Genomic DNA, 17962 nt, shown 5'->3' with positions numbered 1-17962 from the left:
TGTTTTCTTTCATGCCTGTCTTGTTTCCTGCTATGATGAAAAAGAACTAAATCTCTGAAACTGTAAGCCAGTCCCAATAAAATTGGTGCTTTTATAGGAGTTGCCTTGTTTATGATTTCTCTTCGTAGCAATGGAAATGCTAAGACAGAAACCCTGTGAGTGTATTTAATACTGTCAAGCCTTTGCACAATTCTCTAGTCTTCATTATCATGAAAGAATACATGCTAGATTCTAAGCATGCTCCCTGTCACTCAGGACATGCCCCCTGATTCTTAAGCTTGCCCCTCTGTGACTGAGACATGCCTCCTGAGTTTTAAGCACACCCCCTGTGTCTCAGGACATGCCCACAGAGTTTAATGGACATGTTTAGTATAATGAAGCCTTTGCACACCTCTGTAGTCTTAATCATTATGAAACTATTCATACTGTACAGTGGTTACATCCTATGTAAAGCATTTACATCATAGGGTCCACTGAGATCTAACACAACTCAACCACAGGACAAGGCAAATTATAAGAATTCATTGTAATCAAGTCACTACTGATAAATCAGGGCCACAAAATTCCACTCAATACCCCAGCCTCAGCCCCACCCTTAACCAGAAAGTTATATAGCCTCCAAAAGTCAAAAGCACAAAGTCCTGTGCCAAGTTACAGTTACATTTTTCTCACAGTGACATTTTTTCTGTTGTTACTTTATGTCAAATGATACAGAATGTAGGTTGTATTGTCTACACTATCACAGCCATTTGTTCTTTTCTGGTTAGGAACATGCATTATATTTTCAGGAATAAAACATGAATAACAGAAATTATGGTTAGGAGCAGTTGCTATATTTTAGGTAACAAAACATGAGTGATGAAAGCTGGTCAGATATTGTTAAGTACACAGGTCCTCTATGACCTAAAACTTAGTTTGAATTTATGATTAAATGGAGGTTGGTAACAAAAAGGCAGTCCTTAGGGCAAGTTTCTTTTGCTTCTTCCCAACATTTATATATTATAGACATATTTGAATACATAGCAGAACTCATATTGAAGACATATCTTACAAATGTAATCAATGAGATAAAACCTTTTCACAACACAGTCTTCTATGAACATAGAAGAACACATCCTGGAGAGAAACACTATGAATAAGCAATGTGGTAAAGCCTTTGCATGTGGCAGTTGTCCTAGAAACTGGGAGAAAAAGTCATAATGCAGAGAAACCCCATAAACGTGGTCAATGTGTTAAAGTCTTGTACTTTCTGATACCTTTATAAAAGACTAAACTCTTTAGTATGTAATCAATCTATTAAAGATTTTGTATATTACAATAGTCTTTGAGGACCCTCAAGAATACCAAAAGTAATCTGTGACTACAAATAATTTCTATGATCTTACCCAACACACATTGAGTTCCTCAAGGTTATTCATTATGTAGAAACAAAATGTGACAAGTGTCAACCATCAGTTTAAACTTTACAATGTCTTTCTATTTTGTTTACACTGGTAAACTCATTTGTACGTACGAAGGCCACTGGTTTTTCTTTTTCTTTTTTAGTTAATCGTGTATCCAACAACTTTGCTGAAAGTCTTTATCACCTCTGGGAATTGCCTTTGGGAAGTTTTAGTTAAATTGTGCTTACTATCATATCATCTGCAGATAAAGATAATTTTACTTCCTCCTTAAATTTACAATTTAATGTTAACTTATTTAACATCGAATTGTAAATTGCAGTATAGGACTTGGAATATAGGACTAGTTAACATTAAGATGTAAATTGCCATACAGTGCTTGTTAGTATTGAATTGTAAATTGCAATATAGGACTAGTTAACATTACATTGTAAATTGCAGTAAAGGACTAGTTAACATTAAATTGTAATTTCAATATAGAACTAGTTAACATTAAAATTTTAGATAGTATTTTGAATAAATATGGAGAGAATGGATCACCTTCTCTTCTTTGTGTATTAGGAGAATTAATTAGAATTTCTATCCATAATTTAACGTTGCCTAATGGTTTGCAGTTAAGTGACATTATTATGTTTAGGTATGTTCCTTGTATCCTTAATCCCTCCAAGAACTCTATCATACACTGGAGTTATATATGTCAGAGAATTTTTCATCACCTAAGAGATTCCAACTTTTTTTCTTCCACTTTAATCACATTATGTTGAACCATCCCTGCACTTCTTGAACGAAGCCTACCTCATTGATCATGGTGAATGATCTTTTGACGTGGTTTCTATTTTATTTTATTTTTGTTTTATTAAATATTTTTACATATTTGGTTTTAAAGAAAAATTCATCTATAATTCTCTTTTGTTACTGAGTCTTTATATTGACTGGATACTTGAGTAACCATGGGTTCACAAAACAAATTGGCTAAGGTTTCTTCTATTTCTATATTGTTGACTACTTTGTGGTATTCTCATGAACTCCTCTTTGAAAATCTGGTATGATTCTACCCTAAAACTCATGGCCCTGGGCTCTTTTTGTTGGCAGACTTGTAATGACTTCTTTTTTTCTATATGTTTAGGCAGTTTGAGTTGTTTCCCTTAGTTAGATTTAACTTTGGTAAGAGGAACCTATTGAGGAAATTTTCCATTGTTTTTAGAAATTCCAGTTAGACAGAGTTGAGGCTTTTTAAAACTATATCATTACCATTCTTTAGATTTCTTCATTGTCTGTTATTTTGTTCCCATTTTCATTTTAGGTTTCATTAATTTGGATATTCTCCATCTTTTCATAAGGGTTTGACTATCTTGTCTAATAAAAGGCTCAAAGGACCAACTCCATGTTTCATTAATTCTTTTCATTCTTCTCTTTCTATTTTGTTGATTTCAGCCCCCAACTTGATAATTAACTGACGTCTAATATATTTTTTTTATTGCTCACTTCTTTCTGCTATAGAATTTAAAGCATGCTGCTAAATTGCCAGTATGAGATCTCTCCAGGTTTTTTATGTAGGCACTTTGTGCTATGAACTTTCTTCTTATCACCACACTCATTTTCTTTGTGATCCATAAGATTCTGCATGTTGCATATTCATTTGCATTGAATTCTAGAAAGTCTCCAATTTTTTTCTCTATGTTTGTCTTAAGCTATTTTTCATTCATAGTTTAGTGTTCAGCTTCCATGAGTTTGTAAGCTTTGCGTTCTTTATGGTTTTGTTGATATCCAGCTGTAATCCATGGTGGTCTGATAAGATCCACGGTGTTATTTAAATTTTCTTGTATGTATTGCAGTTGGCAGTGTGGCTGAATATGTGTTCAGTTTACAAGTCAGTTTAATGAGGTGCTGAGCAGAAGGCACATTCTCCTATATTTCAATAGAATGTTCTCTAAGTATTAGCTGGACTCATGTGCATGTTGTCAGTTAGCTGGAATATTTTTCTGGTTTTGTGTTGTTGTTTTTTGTTGTTTTTGTTGTTTTTGGTCTGGAGAATTTGTCCACTGGTGAGAATGGGGTATTGAAATCTTGGAATATAAGTGAATGCGTGTTATTATGTGATTTTAACTTTAAAACACTTTTAAATCTTTTCTTTTACAAAGGTTGGTGACCATGTGTTTAAGGCGTAGGCATTAAAACTTGAAATGACATTTTTGGTGATTTTTTTCCTTTATGAAATTTGTAATGTTTTTCTCCAATTCTTTTGATTAATTTTGTTTAAAAATTATTTTGCTACATTTTAAAATGACTACACCAGCTTGCTTCTTTTGTCCATCTGCCTGAAGTATCTTTTTACATCCATTTACCTTGAATTAATGCTTATTCTTGATGTTGAGCTATATTTCTTCTATGCAATTGAAGTTAGATATTTATTAGCATCTATTCTGTTAGCCTTTGTCTTTTTGTTGGTGAACTGTGGTCATTGATACTTAAAGAGTCAATGAATGGTAGTTGTTAATTCCTTGTATTTTATTGTTGTTGTTGCTGCTGCTGGTGGTGGTGCTGGTATTGGGGTATTTGTGTGCTTTCCTTTCTTTTGAAGATAATACAAGATTATTTACTACCTTGTTAACTTTCTTGGGTTGGATTCTTTGTATATAATTTTGTGTAAGTTTGTATGTGTAGATAGATATTGCTTAAATTTCACTTTAGCATGGACTATCTGATTTTTCCATTAATAGCAATTAAATTTTTTCTACATATAATAATCGGGGAATCTGTAGTTTCTGCAGCATATATGTCCAAGCCCTTCTGACATTTACAGACTCCAGTGAGAGGTCATCTACAACTTTAATAGATCTTCATTTATATGTTTCTTGGCTTTTGACCTTGGCAGCTTTTAGTATTCTTTCTTTTTACTGGATGTTTTGATTATTATACAGGAAAGAGACTCCATTTTAGGGTCCATTCTGTTTGGTGTTTTGATGTTTCTTTTACTGTAATAGGCACCTTTCTCCTTATGTTAGGAAATATTTCTTCTAAGATTTTGTCATCAATATTTTCTGAGAATTTGATCTAATATTCTTCTTCCTCTAGTTATAGTATCCTTATGTTTATCCTTTCATAATTTCCTAGATTTTCTAGATATTTTATGTCAGGAAGTTTTAGATTTAACATTTTCTTTGTGTGATATTTCCATCCCTTCTATTGTATCTTCAAGGCTTGAGATTTGTCTTCCATCTCTGTATTCCATTTGTGAATCGTTTCTCTATAGTTCCTCTTTGCAGTCCTAAGGTTCTGTTTCCATTATTCCCTCAGTTAGTGTTTTCATTATTGTTTCTATTTCCACTTTTAGGTATTCAACAGTTTTGTTTCCTTCTACTCTTGGTTTGTTTTTCTTGGCTTTATTTATAAGATTGGTTGGTTTTCTCTACTTTTTTGTTTCTGTTTTCCTGGCTGTCTTTGAGGTATTTATTGATTTCCTCCAATTGTTTGTGTTTTCTTAGATTTCTTTAAGTGATTTAGTCATTTTCACTTTAAGGGCCTCTATTATCTTCACATAGATGGTTTCAAAACCTTTTTCTAGTACGTCAGCTATATTGGAATATTTAAGACCCTCTTTGGCAATATAAATGGGCTCACACTCATCAACCAGAGGGTAATAAACGTTAGTCCTTATTACAGAATCAAGTACCAACATCGTGGAATGTAATATGGCAATCACTTCTGGAAGTGAAAAGGTACATTTTACGTCAATGCACTTGACATACAATAGTTTGTGTCCACACAATGAAATTTATGGTGGGACTCACCATAGGCTCCCTGACAGATTCCGTGAAATATTCAGCTTATATTTAACCCAATGTTAGATTAATGCCATGGTTGTGTTTTCTCCTTAAATTGGACAGGGAGGCATGGGAACCACTTTTTAAATAAGTTACTTCTGTTGAGATGATGGTTTTAATAAGATTGCTTCCAATCACTAACACTGGAATCACCATTACCATAAAAACAAAACAAAACAAAACAAAAAAATAAAACAGCTGGTGGTGACCGGGTAATAATGAATGAAGACACACTAGAATGATAGGTATATAATTTGGAAACTTTAGCATAATCCAAGTAGTATTGAATTTCCAACATTGGAGATATGGCCAATGCACTTTCAGTGTTAAGTCAGGTCAGATGATTGAGACACAGGACATTGGCTGTAGCTGTGTGTGTCATGTTACTGATCACAGAAGCTAACACTGCACATAGCAGCCAACTCAAAGAGTAGTGTATTAATGCCACTTTCTCTGCCAGGAAACCATCTGCTCCTTTAAAAACTCAATGTAGATGTATATTTTTTCAATTATGTTTCTTTTTTCCTTTTTAAATTAAATTTAATTTTTTTTCACATTCCAAAGTTGTCCCCCTTTCTGGTCCCTCTTCCCTGAGGTCTTCTCCCCAGCTTCTTCCCTGCTGCCTCTGAGAGGTTTCTCACCCACCCGCCAACCCACCAGGATCTCACCTCCACCAGGTTCCCTTTTCCCTGGGGCATCAAGTTTCTACAGTGTTAAGTGCATCCTCTCCCATTGTGGCCAGACAAGGCAGTCCTCTGCTGTACACATCCCTGGGGCCCTGTATGCTCCTTGATTTTTGGCTTAGAATCTGGAAGCCCTGAAGTGTCCAGGTTTGTGGCCACTGTTGTTCTTCCTATGGGGTTGACATCCCCTTCACTTCCTTAAGATTTTCCTCTGACTCTTCCATATGAAACATTTCACCCTAGATAGATAGATAGATAGATAGATAGATAGAAAAAAATGAACAAGATAGATAAACTTTTAGCCAAACTAATGAAAGGAAACATCGACAATATCCTAATTACCAAAATCAGAAATGAAAAGAGAGACATACAATTATATATATCTTCTATTCAGCACCACATGGTATCTTCTCCAAAACTGAACATATAATATGTCACAAATCGCCAGGCAGTGGTTGTATACTCCTTTAATCCCAGCACTTGGGAGTCAGAGGCAGGCAGATTTCTGAGTTCGAGGCCAGCCTGGTCTACAGAGTGAGTTCCAGGACAGCCAGGACCACACTGAGAAACTCTGTCTTGAGAAACCAAAAAAAAAAATCTTTAGTAAGCATATTTTTAGGTTGGGAAGAAAGTAAACCAGACATGTGCAGAGCAGAAGACTACTGAAGCTCATTTTATCTCAGAGGAAAATTAACTGCAGCAATAGCTGACAGTGAGACCCAGCATAGGGTAGCATAAATGTTCTGTGCTGGCAGCAGGCTGTGTGGCTCTTGGAAACTTATCCTTTGATTGGGGTTCTGTGACTATCAAAGTCTTTGCTTTCTTTGTTAGTATGCTGGTTTTGGAGGCAAATGGCTGGAAAAACTTTTAGGTTCTTTAGAGAAGCCTTTCTATAAGTAAGAGAGAAGCTATCAGAATAAGAATAAAAGAAGCCATTAAGATATAAAATGAATACCTTTGTAATCCTGATAATTCTTCTTTGTGTAATAGGGATAATATTGACATAGTGGGACCATCAAGAATAATGGTGGCTACCTTAACCTTAACCCTGAGCCTAACCCTATCCTAACCCTCACCTCTTAATTTCCTAACCTCCTAAACCTAATTCTGAAAATCCTTATCCTAATCCTAACCATGACTGTCTAATCCCCTAACTCTAACTCAAATCCTGCTTGCTGTGGGGCATATTTCTTAATTACAACTGTTGAAGTGAGAAACCCTTTATTAATCGTGATCTTTTGAGATGTTCAGATCCAACTTTAATCTGGACTATAGATTCTTTTGACAACCTACATATATAAAGAACATTGACCATGATTGTGTTTTGCTTTTTGTACTTAACCTACTTTTTTTTTTTTACAAAACAAAGGTGATTTGTTTGTTTATTTGTGTTTTGAGACTGGTATTAGTAAGTACTTATTTCTTCAGAATCCCATATACACTGAATATCAGCTGTAATATCCTGCAACATGAAATCAACCTGCCCTTGAATTTTATAATTTACCTTGTCCATCCATTATTTGGACATTCTATTACATAACCTTTCTATAAACAAAGATTTATTCTCTCTATGATTTGAGATATGTTTATCTAGAGAACCTGTACTGATCCAACTGTGGTTTTTCTTCACTTTGCCACTGATGAAGATGTGCTGGCTGACAGTAGTGCTCAAGTGTGTTTCCCTTATGACTCTGGCTTTACTTTAGGGTTGATTGATACCTGTCATCTTGTGAACGGGAGCCACAGTTTCTCTGAGCCCAGCATGAAACTTGTTTTCTAAAAACCCTTCTTTAGTGTTAATGGTGTTAGCATTATGTTTACAACTGTACCTCACAGTTACCTGGTGATAGCCAGGTATGCTCCTCCCTATAGTTACCTCTCTTTAAAGACAGATGGAATAAGTTCTATTGGTGTGAGGGGAGGTGTGGAGGAAGGGGATGTCTCAGCAGGGTCATGCCTCCTGCTGAGATATTTCTTCCCCTGGAGGGACCATGCCTCATGCTGAGACAGCTCTTCCCCAGGAGCAATGTATAACAAGACAGTATAGTATAAAACATAGCTTATTTAGGACATGGAGAGGGTAATTCAGAAGTCAGTAGAGGCAGAGAAAGGCAAAGAGAGGCAGAGAGTACAGGAGTAGAGGCCGGGCATGAGCATGTGGACAGAGAGGGGTGAAGAGAAGAGCCCAAGAATACAAGAGAAAGAGAACAAATGGGCAAGAGATCAAAAGAGAGGAAGGAACAAGCAGCCACTTTACAGAGGTCAGACCTTTCCTGCTGTTGCCAGGTAACTGTGGGGAAGATCATACCTGGCTGTTGCCAGGTAACTGGGGTGGAGTTTAGACAGAATGCTAAGAAATAGCCAGGGTATCCTTCCTCTTGTGGGTCAGATTGATACTTCCACTGCACACTGAGTACTGGGCTATGGAAGCTGTTCACCTTGATTACAGGAAGAAGAAGGCAAGTGCTGTGAGGAAAGCTCAGGTAAGGTCTGGAGTCAGGTCCTGGTAAGTGCAGAATCATTGCTTTCAGAGGGGAGGAGCAGGCAGCTGAACAGCCAGAGCTGGAATGCTGGGTTCTCCCCCAGGGCTGGGTGGGGTGAGATTCCTCTTTGAAGACAGAAACAAATGCTAATGGAGGGCAAACCTCTCCTGAGATCTGGAAAAGGTCTGTTCCTGGTCCAGAAGCACACTTTAACCTTGAGGAGTGGTAAGACTCACTGGCCAATCGAGCCTCCCAGACAGACCTGCCAATCAGACAAGGAGGTGGGTTCTTCCGGGTGCCATTCTGCAAGTTCCCTGTGCCTGTGCAGACTTGAATGGTCATCTGTGCCCTTCTCTGAGTTCTGCTGTGGGTGCTGTGTGGAGACCTCAGGGAAGCTCTGAAATCGAGTCATGGTGAGCACAGGATCACTGCCCACAATGGGTAGGGGCAGGCGGCTGAGCAGTGGGAGCTGAGGTGCTGGGTCCTCAGGACGCTGGTGATGCTGCTCACGTGTTAGATCAGTAGCTCCCCTCTGAGTAACTTCACTGTCATGGCTGATTCTACATCTGCCCAAAACATTTGGACCAGTTGGTTTCTTATAGAAACGTGGGTGGTTTCTTTGACTCTGCAGCACATGTGTCCAAACCCGTTTGTCTTTTATAGAATACATTAAGTAGACAGGCAAGGCAGTGGTGCCTCATGCCTTTAATCCCAGCACTTGGGAGGCAGAGGCAGGGGGATGACACTGATGGAATAATGATCAATAATCAATGTCATTCAATAATCAATAAATGGTAATCAATAATTATAATACTAAATGATAACCAATAATGATCAATAATTGATGGCACATGCCTTTAACCCCAGCACTCGGGAGGCAGAGGCAGACGGATTTCTGAGTTTGAACCCAGCCTGGTCTACAGATTCAGTTCCAGGACAGCCAGTGCTACACAGAGAAACCCTGTCTCGAAAACAAACAAACAAACAAAACCTGTTTTTAAGAAGACAGGCATAAATCTAACAGATCTGCTTTCATACATTACTTGTTCTTGTTTTGTTTAGTTTTTGTTAATTTTTTTATTGCAGTTTTTTTATTGCTTTATTTTTTACGTTTAGTGTTTGATTATTATGTGGTTAAGGGACTTTTTTTCTCCAATCTGTTGGGTTTTTTTTGGATGCTTCTTTCACATTAACAGGCATCTTCTTTGGTTTAGGAAATTTTTCCTTTATGATTTCAGTGAAAATATTTTCTAGACCTTTGGGCTGAAATTCTTCTTCTCTCTCAATTATCTGTAGTTTTTCCCTTCTCACAAGTTGAAGAATTCCGGGTTGTTTAGGGCCAGGAAACTTTTAGTATCCACATTTTTTTGACCGATGTATCCATTTTATTTTATTCATCCTTAGTATCTGAGACTCTCTTTTCCTTTCCTGTTCCCTGGGTGAACCTTGTCTCTGTAGTTGTCAGTTCACAGGCAATTTCAATGGCCTGCTCTCAGGGGCTTAGCAACTGCTTAAGTCATTCCCTGCCCCCAGCACCTGCTGTTGTTGTCACATGTGCTTGTTATATACACGGAAAACCACCTACAGCTGTTATCTATGTTTGTTCCCTGTCTCTGTTCTCTGCACCTGCCCCATCTATATTCTCTTTTTTTACTCTCAGGGCTCTCTCTTTGCTCCCTGTATATCTGTCTGTCTTCAGGTCCTCTTCTTTCCTTCTATCCCTGCCCCAGGTTCTCACTCATCTCCCTACCCCCAAACAACCTCTTTTGCACCGTATCTGTTGCATGTTTTAATTTCTCAGGACCTGCTGTGATAGCAGAAAGTAGAGAAGTAGAGGCCACACATAAGCATGTGGGGGGGGGGAAGAATGGGAGAGACTGGGTAATGAACCTAAGAGGGCAAGAAAAACAGAGATTAAGACATCAAAAAAAGAGGAAGGGCAAGCAACCATCTTTAAGTGGTTCAGGCCTACCCAGCTGTTGCCAGGTAACCGTGGGGAGGAGCATACCTGGCTGTTACCAGGTAACTGGGGTGAAGTTTTGACAGAATGCTAAGAAATAGCCTGGGTATCCTTCCACTTGTGGGTCAGATTGATACCTCCACTGCACATTGAATACTGGGCCATGGAAGCTGTTCACCTTGATTACAGGAAGAAGAAGGCACGTGCTGTGGGGAAAGCTCAGGTAAGGTCTAGAGTCAGGTCCTGGTAGGTGCAGGATCATTGCTCTCAGAGGGGAGGAGCAGGCAGCTGATCAGCCAAAGCTGGAATGCTGGGTTCTCCCGCAGGGCTGGGTGGGATGAGATTCCTCTTTGAAGACAGAAACAAAAGCTAATGGAGGGCAAATCCCTCCTGAGCTCTGGAAAAGGTCTGACCCTGGTCTGGAAGCACACTTTAATCTTGAGGAGTGGTAAGACTCACTGGCCAATCGACCCTCCCAGGCAGACCTGACAATCAGACAAGGAGGCGGGTTCTTCTGGGTGCCATTCTGCAAGTTCTTGGTGTTATTTTGCAAGATCTCTGTGCCTGTGCAGGCTTGAATGGTCATCTGTGCCCTGCTCTGAGCTCTGCTGTGGGTGTTGTGTGGAGATTTCAGGGAAGCTCTGAATTCGGGTCATGGTGAGCACAGGTTCACTGCCCACAATGGGTAGGGGCAGGTGGCTGATCAGTGGGAGCTGGGGTGCTGGGTCCTCTCTGGAGCTGCATGGGAAGCATCAGCCAGATATGACCACCTGTGAGGTCCCTGGTGATGCTCCTCACTTGTTAGATCAGGGGGTGAGCTCTGAGTAACATCACTATCATGGCTGATTCTGAATCTGCCCCAAATATTTGGATGAGTTGCTTTCCTGTAGAAACACGGGTGATTTCTCTGACTCTGCAGCACATGTGTCCAAATCCTTTTGTTTTTTTATAGTATACATTAAGAAGACAGGCATAGCCAGGCAGTGGTAGCACACAACTTTAAACCTGGCACTTGGTAGGGAGAGGCAGGGGGATGACAGTGATGGAATAATGATCAAAAATCATGCTAATCAATAATCAATACTAATCAAGGACCAATAATCAATATTAGTCAATAACCAAAAGTGATCAATAATCATGATAATCAATAATCGATAACCAGCAGTCAATGCTGATCAATAATCAATAAGCAATACTAATCAATAGCCATAATGATCAATAATTGATGGCACACGTCTTTAATCCCAGCACTTGCGAGGCAGAGGCAGGCAGATTTCTGAGTTCGAGGCCAGCTTGGTGTACAGAGTGAGGACAGCCTGGGCTATGCAGATATGGCGGCCAGCCGGAGACTACATTTCCCATAAGGACTCATGCCAAGATGGTGGCTGGCTTCAAACTACATATCCCATGATGCCGGGATGAAAAGTAAGATGGCGGCCGGCCAGAGACTACATTTCCCATGAAGGCTTGGGCCTGGCTCATTCATGTGGTGTTAGGAGATCCCCATAGGTGCTGATTGACTTCACGAAGAACCAAGAGACTGTGCCTGGAGACCTCTGTTGCCGCTGCTGCCACCACTGCTGCAATCTGGGAGGCGCACCGCTGTCCCGGTGGCATCGGAGGGCTCCTTCTGACATCACAAACCGCGAGACGCAATTTGATCGCCCGCCGGCCGCTGCAGACCAGGGAGATGACTGGAGCCTCCAGGTACCATGGCTGGCTGGTGGTAGCCGGGGGGTGGAAGCGGAGGCCCTGGGTTGCCCGTAAATGTGAGGCAGGAGCATGACTGGAGCTGCCTCCAGTTACTGGCTGGCGGACCTATGTACACACCCCCAGTCTTGTATAAAGGAGAACTGTATCGTGTTGTGCGTTATTATTGAAAGGCCCCCAGGAGGGGAGACCCTCACTCTAGTCTCAGGATATTGCAACCACTCAATAACCCACAAGACACAAGAGGCTTTATTTCAGGAATCAGCCAGGCTGAGGTCAAGACTCATAATGAGGAGTGTTGACTCCGAGGCCAGGGGCAGAAGGGTATTAAAAGGAAAAAACCACAAACCAGAGGGTTGAGGGGGAAACCAAGGAAGGGTATCATAAAAATAGTGGACAGTCCCAGCCCATCATTCAGTCGGTCATGTGGGAAACATCTTGTACATGTTTTTCTCAGAAATTGAATCTTGCACAACCATCTACTTTGTGGTCAGCCAGTTCCAAGAACGACCCAGCTGACCTGGATTTTTAGTTCTACATTCTTTGTGGTCAGCCAGTTCCTGGAAGCTGGAACTAGTGAACCAGTTGGCCTACATTCTTGGCTCAGCTCTAGGGGGTCATAACAACTTTTCATACCCTTTATAAATTTTTATATCTTTAAATTATCACCTGGTTATCATTTTCATGTGGACATAAGGGTCACCAGTGTGTGTGAAACTGACCATCGATGGACTGTGATTACTATTCTGGGCTTTCATTTTAAAACCTAAAATAAAATACTTAAGTATAGGTGCGGTGGTACACACCTTAAATCCCAAAAGATGAGCATCAAGCAGATCTCTGATTCAGGTCTTCCTGGTACAGAACAAGTTTTAGGTAATGAAAAGCTTAGGTACAGGCAAAGTGTTACACGAGTATTACCCAGCATTCAGGAGACAGAGGTATGAAGATCTGAGTTCAAGGTTAATCTACAGAGCAAGTTCAAGGACAGCCAAGCTTAGGCAGTGAAGTTGTTGAAAAATAGAAATCTGGTGATGATGTAATAAAAGGGGCCATGTTCCAGACTCAGCAAGCAGAGGAACTCAGCAGCTTTGTTCATGTGGCTCTGATTTAGAGGGAAGAATAGAAGCGACGACTGAGACAATTGATGCTGGTTGGCTGTAGTTAGAAAATTAGTGGTGATGAAGAAGAAACGAGCACCACTGAGGTGAAATCTTCTGGTGAGTGTTTTCTGAGAGGACAAAGAAGCTGTGTTCCAGAGATAGCCAAGGTTGCTCCTTTGTGGTACACCTGCAGTCGATCATGTGTGAGAATCACCCAGGTGGTATTGGTTTTTAAGCATAAATGAATCTCATGCAGAGCAGCTAAGGGCTTAGCACCATGAAGGGAGTATATGAGAGAAAAACAGTGAATCCTAGTTGCAGGGGAAGAACCCAGCATATTGAAGATGTCAGTCCCATGGGATGAGCAGAGAGAACAGCAGAAGCAGTAAAATGGAGTCAAACAGAACCTAGAGTGCTATAGATGGAAGAGCTGGAGAAGTGACCCAATCTCTTTTGAGGGGTGCAGTTGATCATGTGTGGATCCCAGATACTGGAACAAGAAGCTGTAATATTGAACTTACCTTTGAAAACTTAATATTTTGAAATTCCAGAGCTGTGGGGTACCTGCTCAGAAAAACAGTTCCAGAGAGTGCAGTAACAGATAGTGAGGGAGGTCTTTGGACAAACTACCTTTTTGACTGCCATGCATGGCTTGTGCTTGAACAGGAGCATCTTTCAATAATTAGGACCTCAGGCACAAAGATGAGTTTGTAAAGCCCAATCAGTTTTTTTTTAGAGAGTGCACAAAATCCATTTGAACAAACATCCTATGACAAACCTCCCTTGTCAACAGCCAGTCAAGGTACAACTGAAGGGTAAAGATAACTAATATACCTTACAGTGAAAAAGTTAGTCTACCCATCATGGTTGTCAGATGATTTTGCCCCTTTGATTGGTTCCTGCAGATTATGCCAGTCATGTAATTTTTAAAATATTAAGCTGCTGACCTTTATGTTAATGTCCCAATTTTACTGTAACTGCAATAAATACCCAGCACCCCTAGACCTGGTCGGTCAGTTTTGATCTCATGTGAGGCTGACTGGCAAGAATCCTTATTAGAGGGCTCATAATAAAGACCTTCATGTGTTTGCATTGCAATAGGCTCTTTGTTGGTTGTTGGGGTCTCTGTGACTTGGACAAAACATCTTAGTGCATTGACTAGAACCCCAAGACACCCAGGACTCCCAACTTAAGGAATGAAAGGCCGGTTTTTAATATCCACCATTGTTTCTGTGTCAGTGGCTTGTCTGCCAGATATGAGTCTGTGTGCCTTGGTTTTCAGGTTTTTCTTGAGTATATGTGGAGGGAGATGACTAAATTGAACATGGAACCCTGCTACAGAGGATACGCTGGAGAGTTGCAGCCCCAAAGTGCTTCAAAGATGTTCCAGAGCCTGGTATAGTGGATGGTGTTTCTCTGGTCTTAATTTCTGGGAAGGTTAGAGCAGACTTGGAGCCCTGCTACAGGGATCACAGCTGCCATCCTGTCTTCATTTTTTCCTCTGTCCAAGTGGAGGAATGTGCTGGGTAGCCTCTACCGCCCCCCTTGTGGCTGTCTGTTATGTGTGGTGCAATTTGTTATTCTCTGACTGAGGAAATTAGACAGACTCCACCCTAGTCAATTTATTTTCTAGCCACACACCTTGGGTTAAATCCTTAACCACAGGACCTAGATCCATTGACTAGTCCATGACAGAGAGCTCTTCAAGACAGCATCTAGGGCAAAATCAGGCTCTGCCTACCTTATTTTAAAGGGTAAAAAGACAAAGACCTCATTTTCCACCTCTTGAACTACCCTCTGCCCAGTTCATATGTGACTATAGTTTTGAACTTGGAGCTGTCATAAGATGGAAGGTCGTTCTTCATCAAGTCTCACAAAATTAGCATATCTTCCTTGGACAAGAGGTCTTGTCTTGTTGGTGGCCATTTCCAGTTGTGTGGGACAATCTGCCTTTCTGTCTACCTTCCAGCTGTTTTAGCCACCTCTTTGGTAGCACTGGCCTGGGAACCCAGGGTTAAAGAAACTCACCCCAGGTCAGCACATCCTCTGAGCCCCCAATTACAGTGTTCTGAGCCAGGTGCCCTTCCTGTTTTGTCCTTACTCAGCCACAACTCCAACTCCCTCTTGTGGTGGCAGAGCCCTTGTGATTGATATGGTTAGCTCATTCATTTTTGGTTGTTACAACTTCCTCATTTATTATTGTGTCTGTGTCATAGTTGTCTTAAATTTTCAACATTTCATAGCTACATTCATCTGAAGGAGCCTCAGTCGAGGGCGTGCCCTCATCTGAATGGCTGGTTTCTATGTCTGTGAGAGACAGTGTTGATGATTGATTAGGAAGGCTCTTCTACTGAGGCTGACAATATCCCTAAGCAAGTAGGCCAGTGATGGATGAGAGAGCAGGCTGAGCATGAGACAGTGACCAAGCAAGAGAACAAGCCAGTAGACAGTGTTTGGTCATGCCTTTTGCCTTCAGTTTCTAATCTAAGCTCCCAAATGATGGACTGTGATCTGAAAGAACCATATACAACAACCACTTCTTACCTGAGATGCTTTTGCTTAGATTATTCAATCACAGCAGCAGAGTAGCAAGTTAGAACAGCAACAACAACAAAATGGTATCAAAAGGTTATTTTGCTGTTGTACGGAATCTATGTTGTAGATTGTATTCTTGTGGACAGGTCAAATTTTGGGTAGAAAGGTATTTGGATTGGTTGGTGTCTCTAACTCCCCACTGGGGGTCCTGCCTGACTGCATATGTGGTCTCTTCTGCATCCATATCTAACTGCTATGCATCTCAGCTAAGATCAACCATAGACTCCTTGTCGTCCTCCAATTTGTGGTCTCTGACACATCCTAAATGTACCCCCTCCCCCCAGCCAGCTGCAGATTTTGATTCATTTTCCCCCTCTGGCCCTCTGTTGTCTCTCACCACACTTGTTCCTGGTTCTCCCCCATTTCTTTTTCTTATCTGCTCGAACATCCAGTTTTCTCTCTTTCATCTGTTTTCTTTTATTGCTTTATTCCCCCTTTTGAGTGAGATTCAACCATGTTCATTTGGGCCTTTTTGCTTGTGTAGCTTCTTTGGGTCTATGAAGTGTAGTGTGGGTTTCCTCTACTTAGTGGTTATTATACATTTGTAGGTGACTACATACATGCATGTGCTATTAAGTCTGGTTTACCTAACTCTGAATGATAGTTTCTAGCTATATCCATACGCCTGCAAATTCAAGATGTCCTTGTATTTAACAGCTAAATAGTTTTTCCTTTTGTAAATTAACCACATTTTCTATATTCATATTTTGGTTGAGGGGCATCTGGATTCTTTCCATTTTCAAGTTGTTATAAATAAAATGGCTATGAACTTAGTAGAGTCCCTACTCTAGGTCACCTGCCTTCAAAGAGTCCCTCCTATATCGCCTATTTGTCCCTTGAGAGGGTGTGGGCACCTGGCTACCCATGATGGTGTATCAAGTCTCTATTGGGTTAGGTGCATCGTCTGCACTGAGGCCAGATGTGGCAGCCCAGTTAAAGGAACAGATTCCAGTGACAGACAGCAGCTTTAGGGACAGCTCCTGATACAGTAGTTGGAGGACCATCATGAAGACTGAGCTACACATCTTCTACTTATGGACCATGGTTTTTTTCCAGTCTCTGTATGTTATTGTTTGTGACTCAGTCTCTGAATGTCCCCAAGGATCAAGGTTAGTTGTGCCTGTTGGTCTTCCTGTGAAGTTCCTATCCTCTTCAGAACCTTAAATCCTTTCCCCAACTCTACCATCACAGTTACCAAGTTCTATGTAATTTTTGACTGTGAATCTCCTCTTCTTCTTCAGTCAGCTGCTGGGTGGAGCCTCTCAATGAATAGTTATGCAAGGCTTCTGTGTGGGAGCATAACAGAGTATCCTTAATAATGTCATAGATTGGAGCTTGTCTATAATGTGTGTCTCCAATTGAAAGAGTTTTCATTGTCTATTCCTTCAGTCTCTGCTTCAACTTTACCTCTGCATTTCTCTTAGACAAGTTTTGTAATGAGTGCCTCCAGTGTTGTGGTTGAATCTGATCCTTGGTCTATAATTCTCATTTGTTACTGAGTCTTTATATGACTGGATATTTGAGTAACCATGGGTTCACAAAACAAATTGGCTAAAGTTTCTTTTTTTTTTTCTATATTGTTGACTACATTGAGGAGTATTCTCATGAACTCCTCTTTGGAAGTCTGGTAGGATTCTACCCTAAAATTCATGGCCCTGGGCTTTTTTTGTTGGCAGACTTGTAACGACTTCTCTTTTTCTGGATGTTTAGGCAGTTTGAGTTGTTTCCCCTTAGTTTGATTTAACTTTGGTAATAGGAACCTATTGAGGACATTTTCCATTATTTTTAGTAATTCCACTTAGAGGGAGTTGAGGCTTTTTAAAACTATGTCATTACCATTCTTTAGATTTCTTCATTGTCTGTTATTTTGTCACCACTTTTATTTTAGATTTCATTAATTTGGATATTCTCCATCTCTTACTAAGGGTTTGACTATCTTATCTAAAAATGGCTCAAAGGACCAATTCCATGTTTCATTAATTTTTTGCATTCTTCTCTTTCTATTTTGTTGATTTCAGTCCCCAATTTGATAATTTACTGATGTCTAATCCTTTTTTCATTGCTCACTTGTTTCTGTTCTAGAATTTAAAGCATGCTGTTGAATTGTCAGTATGAGAGCTCTCCATATTTTTCATGTAGGGCATTTTTGCTATGACCCTTCATCTTAGAACCAGTTTCATTTCTTTATATTTTGTAAAATTGTG

The 17962-nt window shown here is 40.2% G+C and overlaps 1 protein-coding gene across 1 annotated transcript in view; it reads left to right on the top strand.

The window, feature by feature from the left end:
* The window catches only part of LOC143437290 (uncharacterized), a 362341-nt gene that overhangs the window by 110785 nt on the left and 233594 nt on the right, over positions 1 to 17962 (top strand). The window lies entirely within an intron of this gene.

This window comes from Arvicanthis niloticus, chromosome Y (assembly GCF_011762505.2).
Source record: "Arvicanthis niloticus isolate mArvNil1 chromosome Y, mArvNil1.pat.X, whole genome shotgun sequence".
In the NCBI taxonomy this organism is placed as follows: Eukaryota; Metazoa; Chordata; class Mammalia; order Rodentia; family Muridae; genus Arvicanthis; species Arvicanthis niloticus.
Note: the sequence above shows the minus strand (reverse complement) of the source record. Positions and strands in the feature narration are given on the sequence as shown.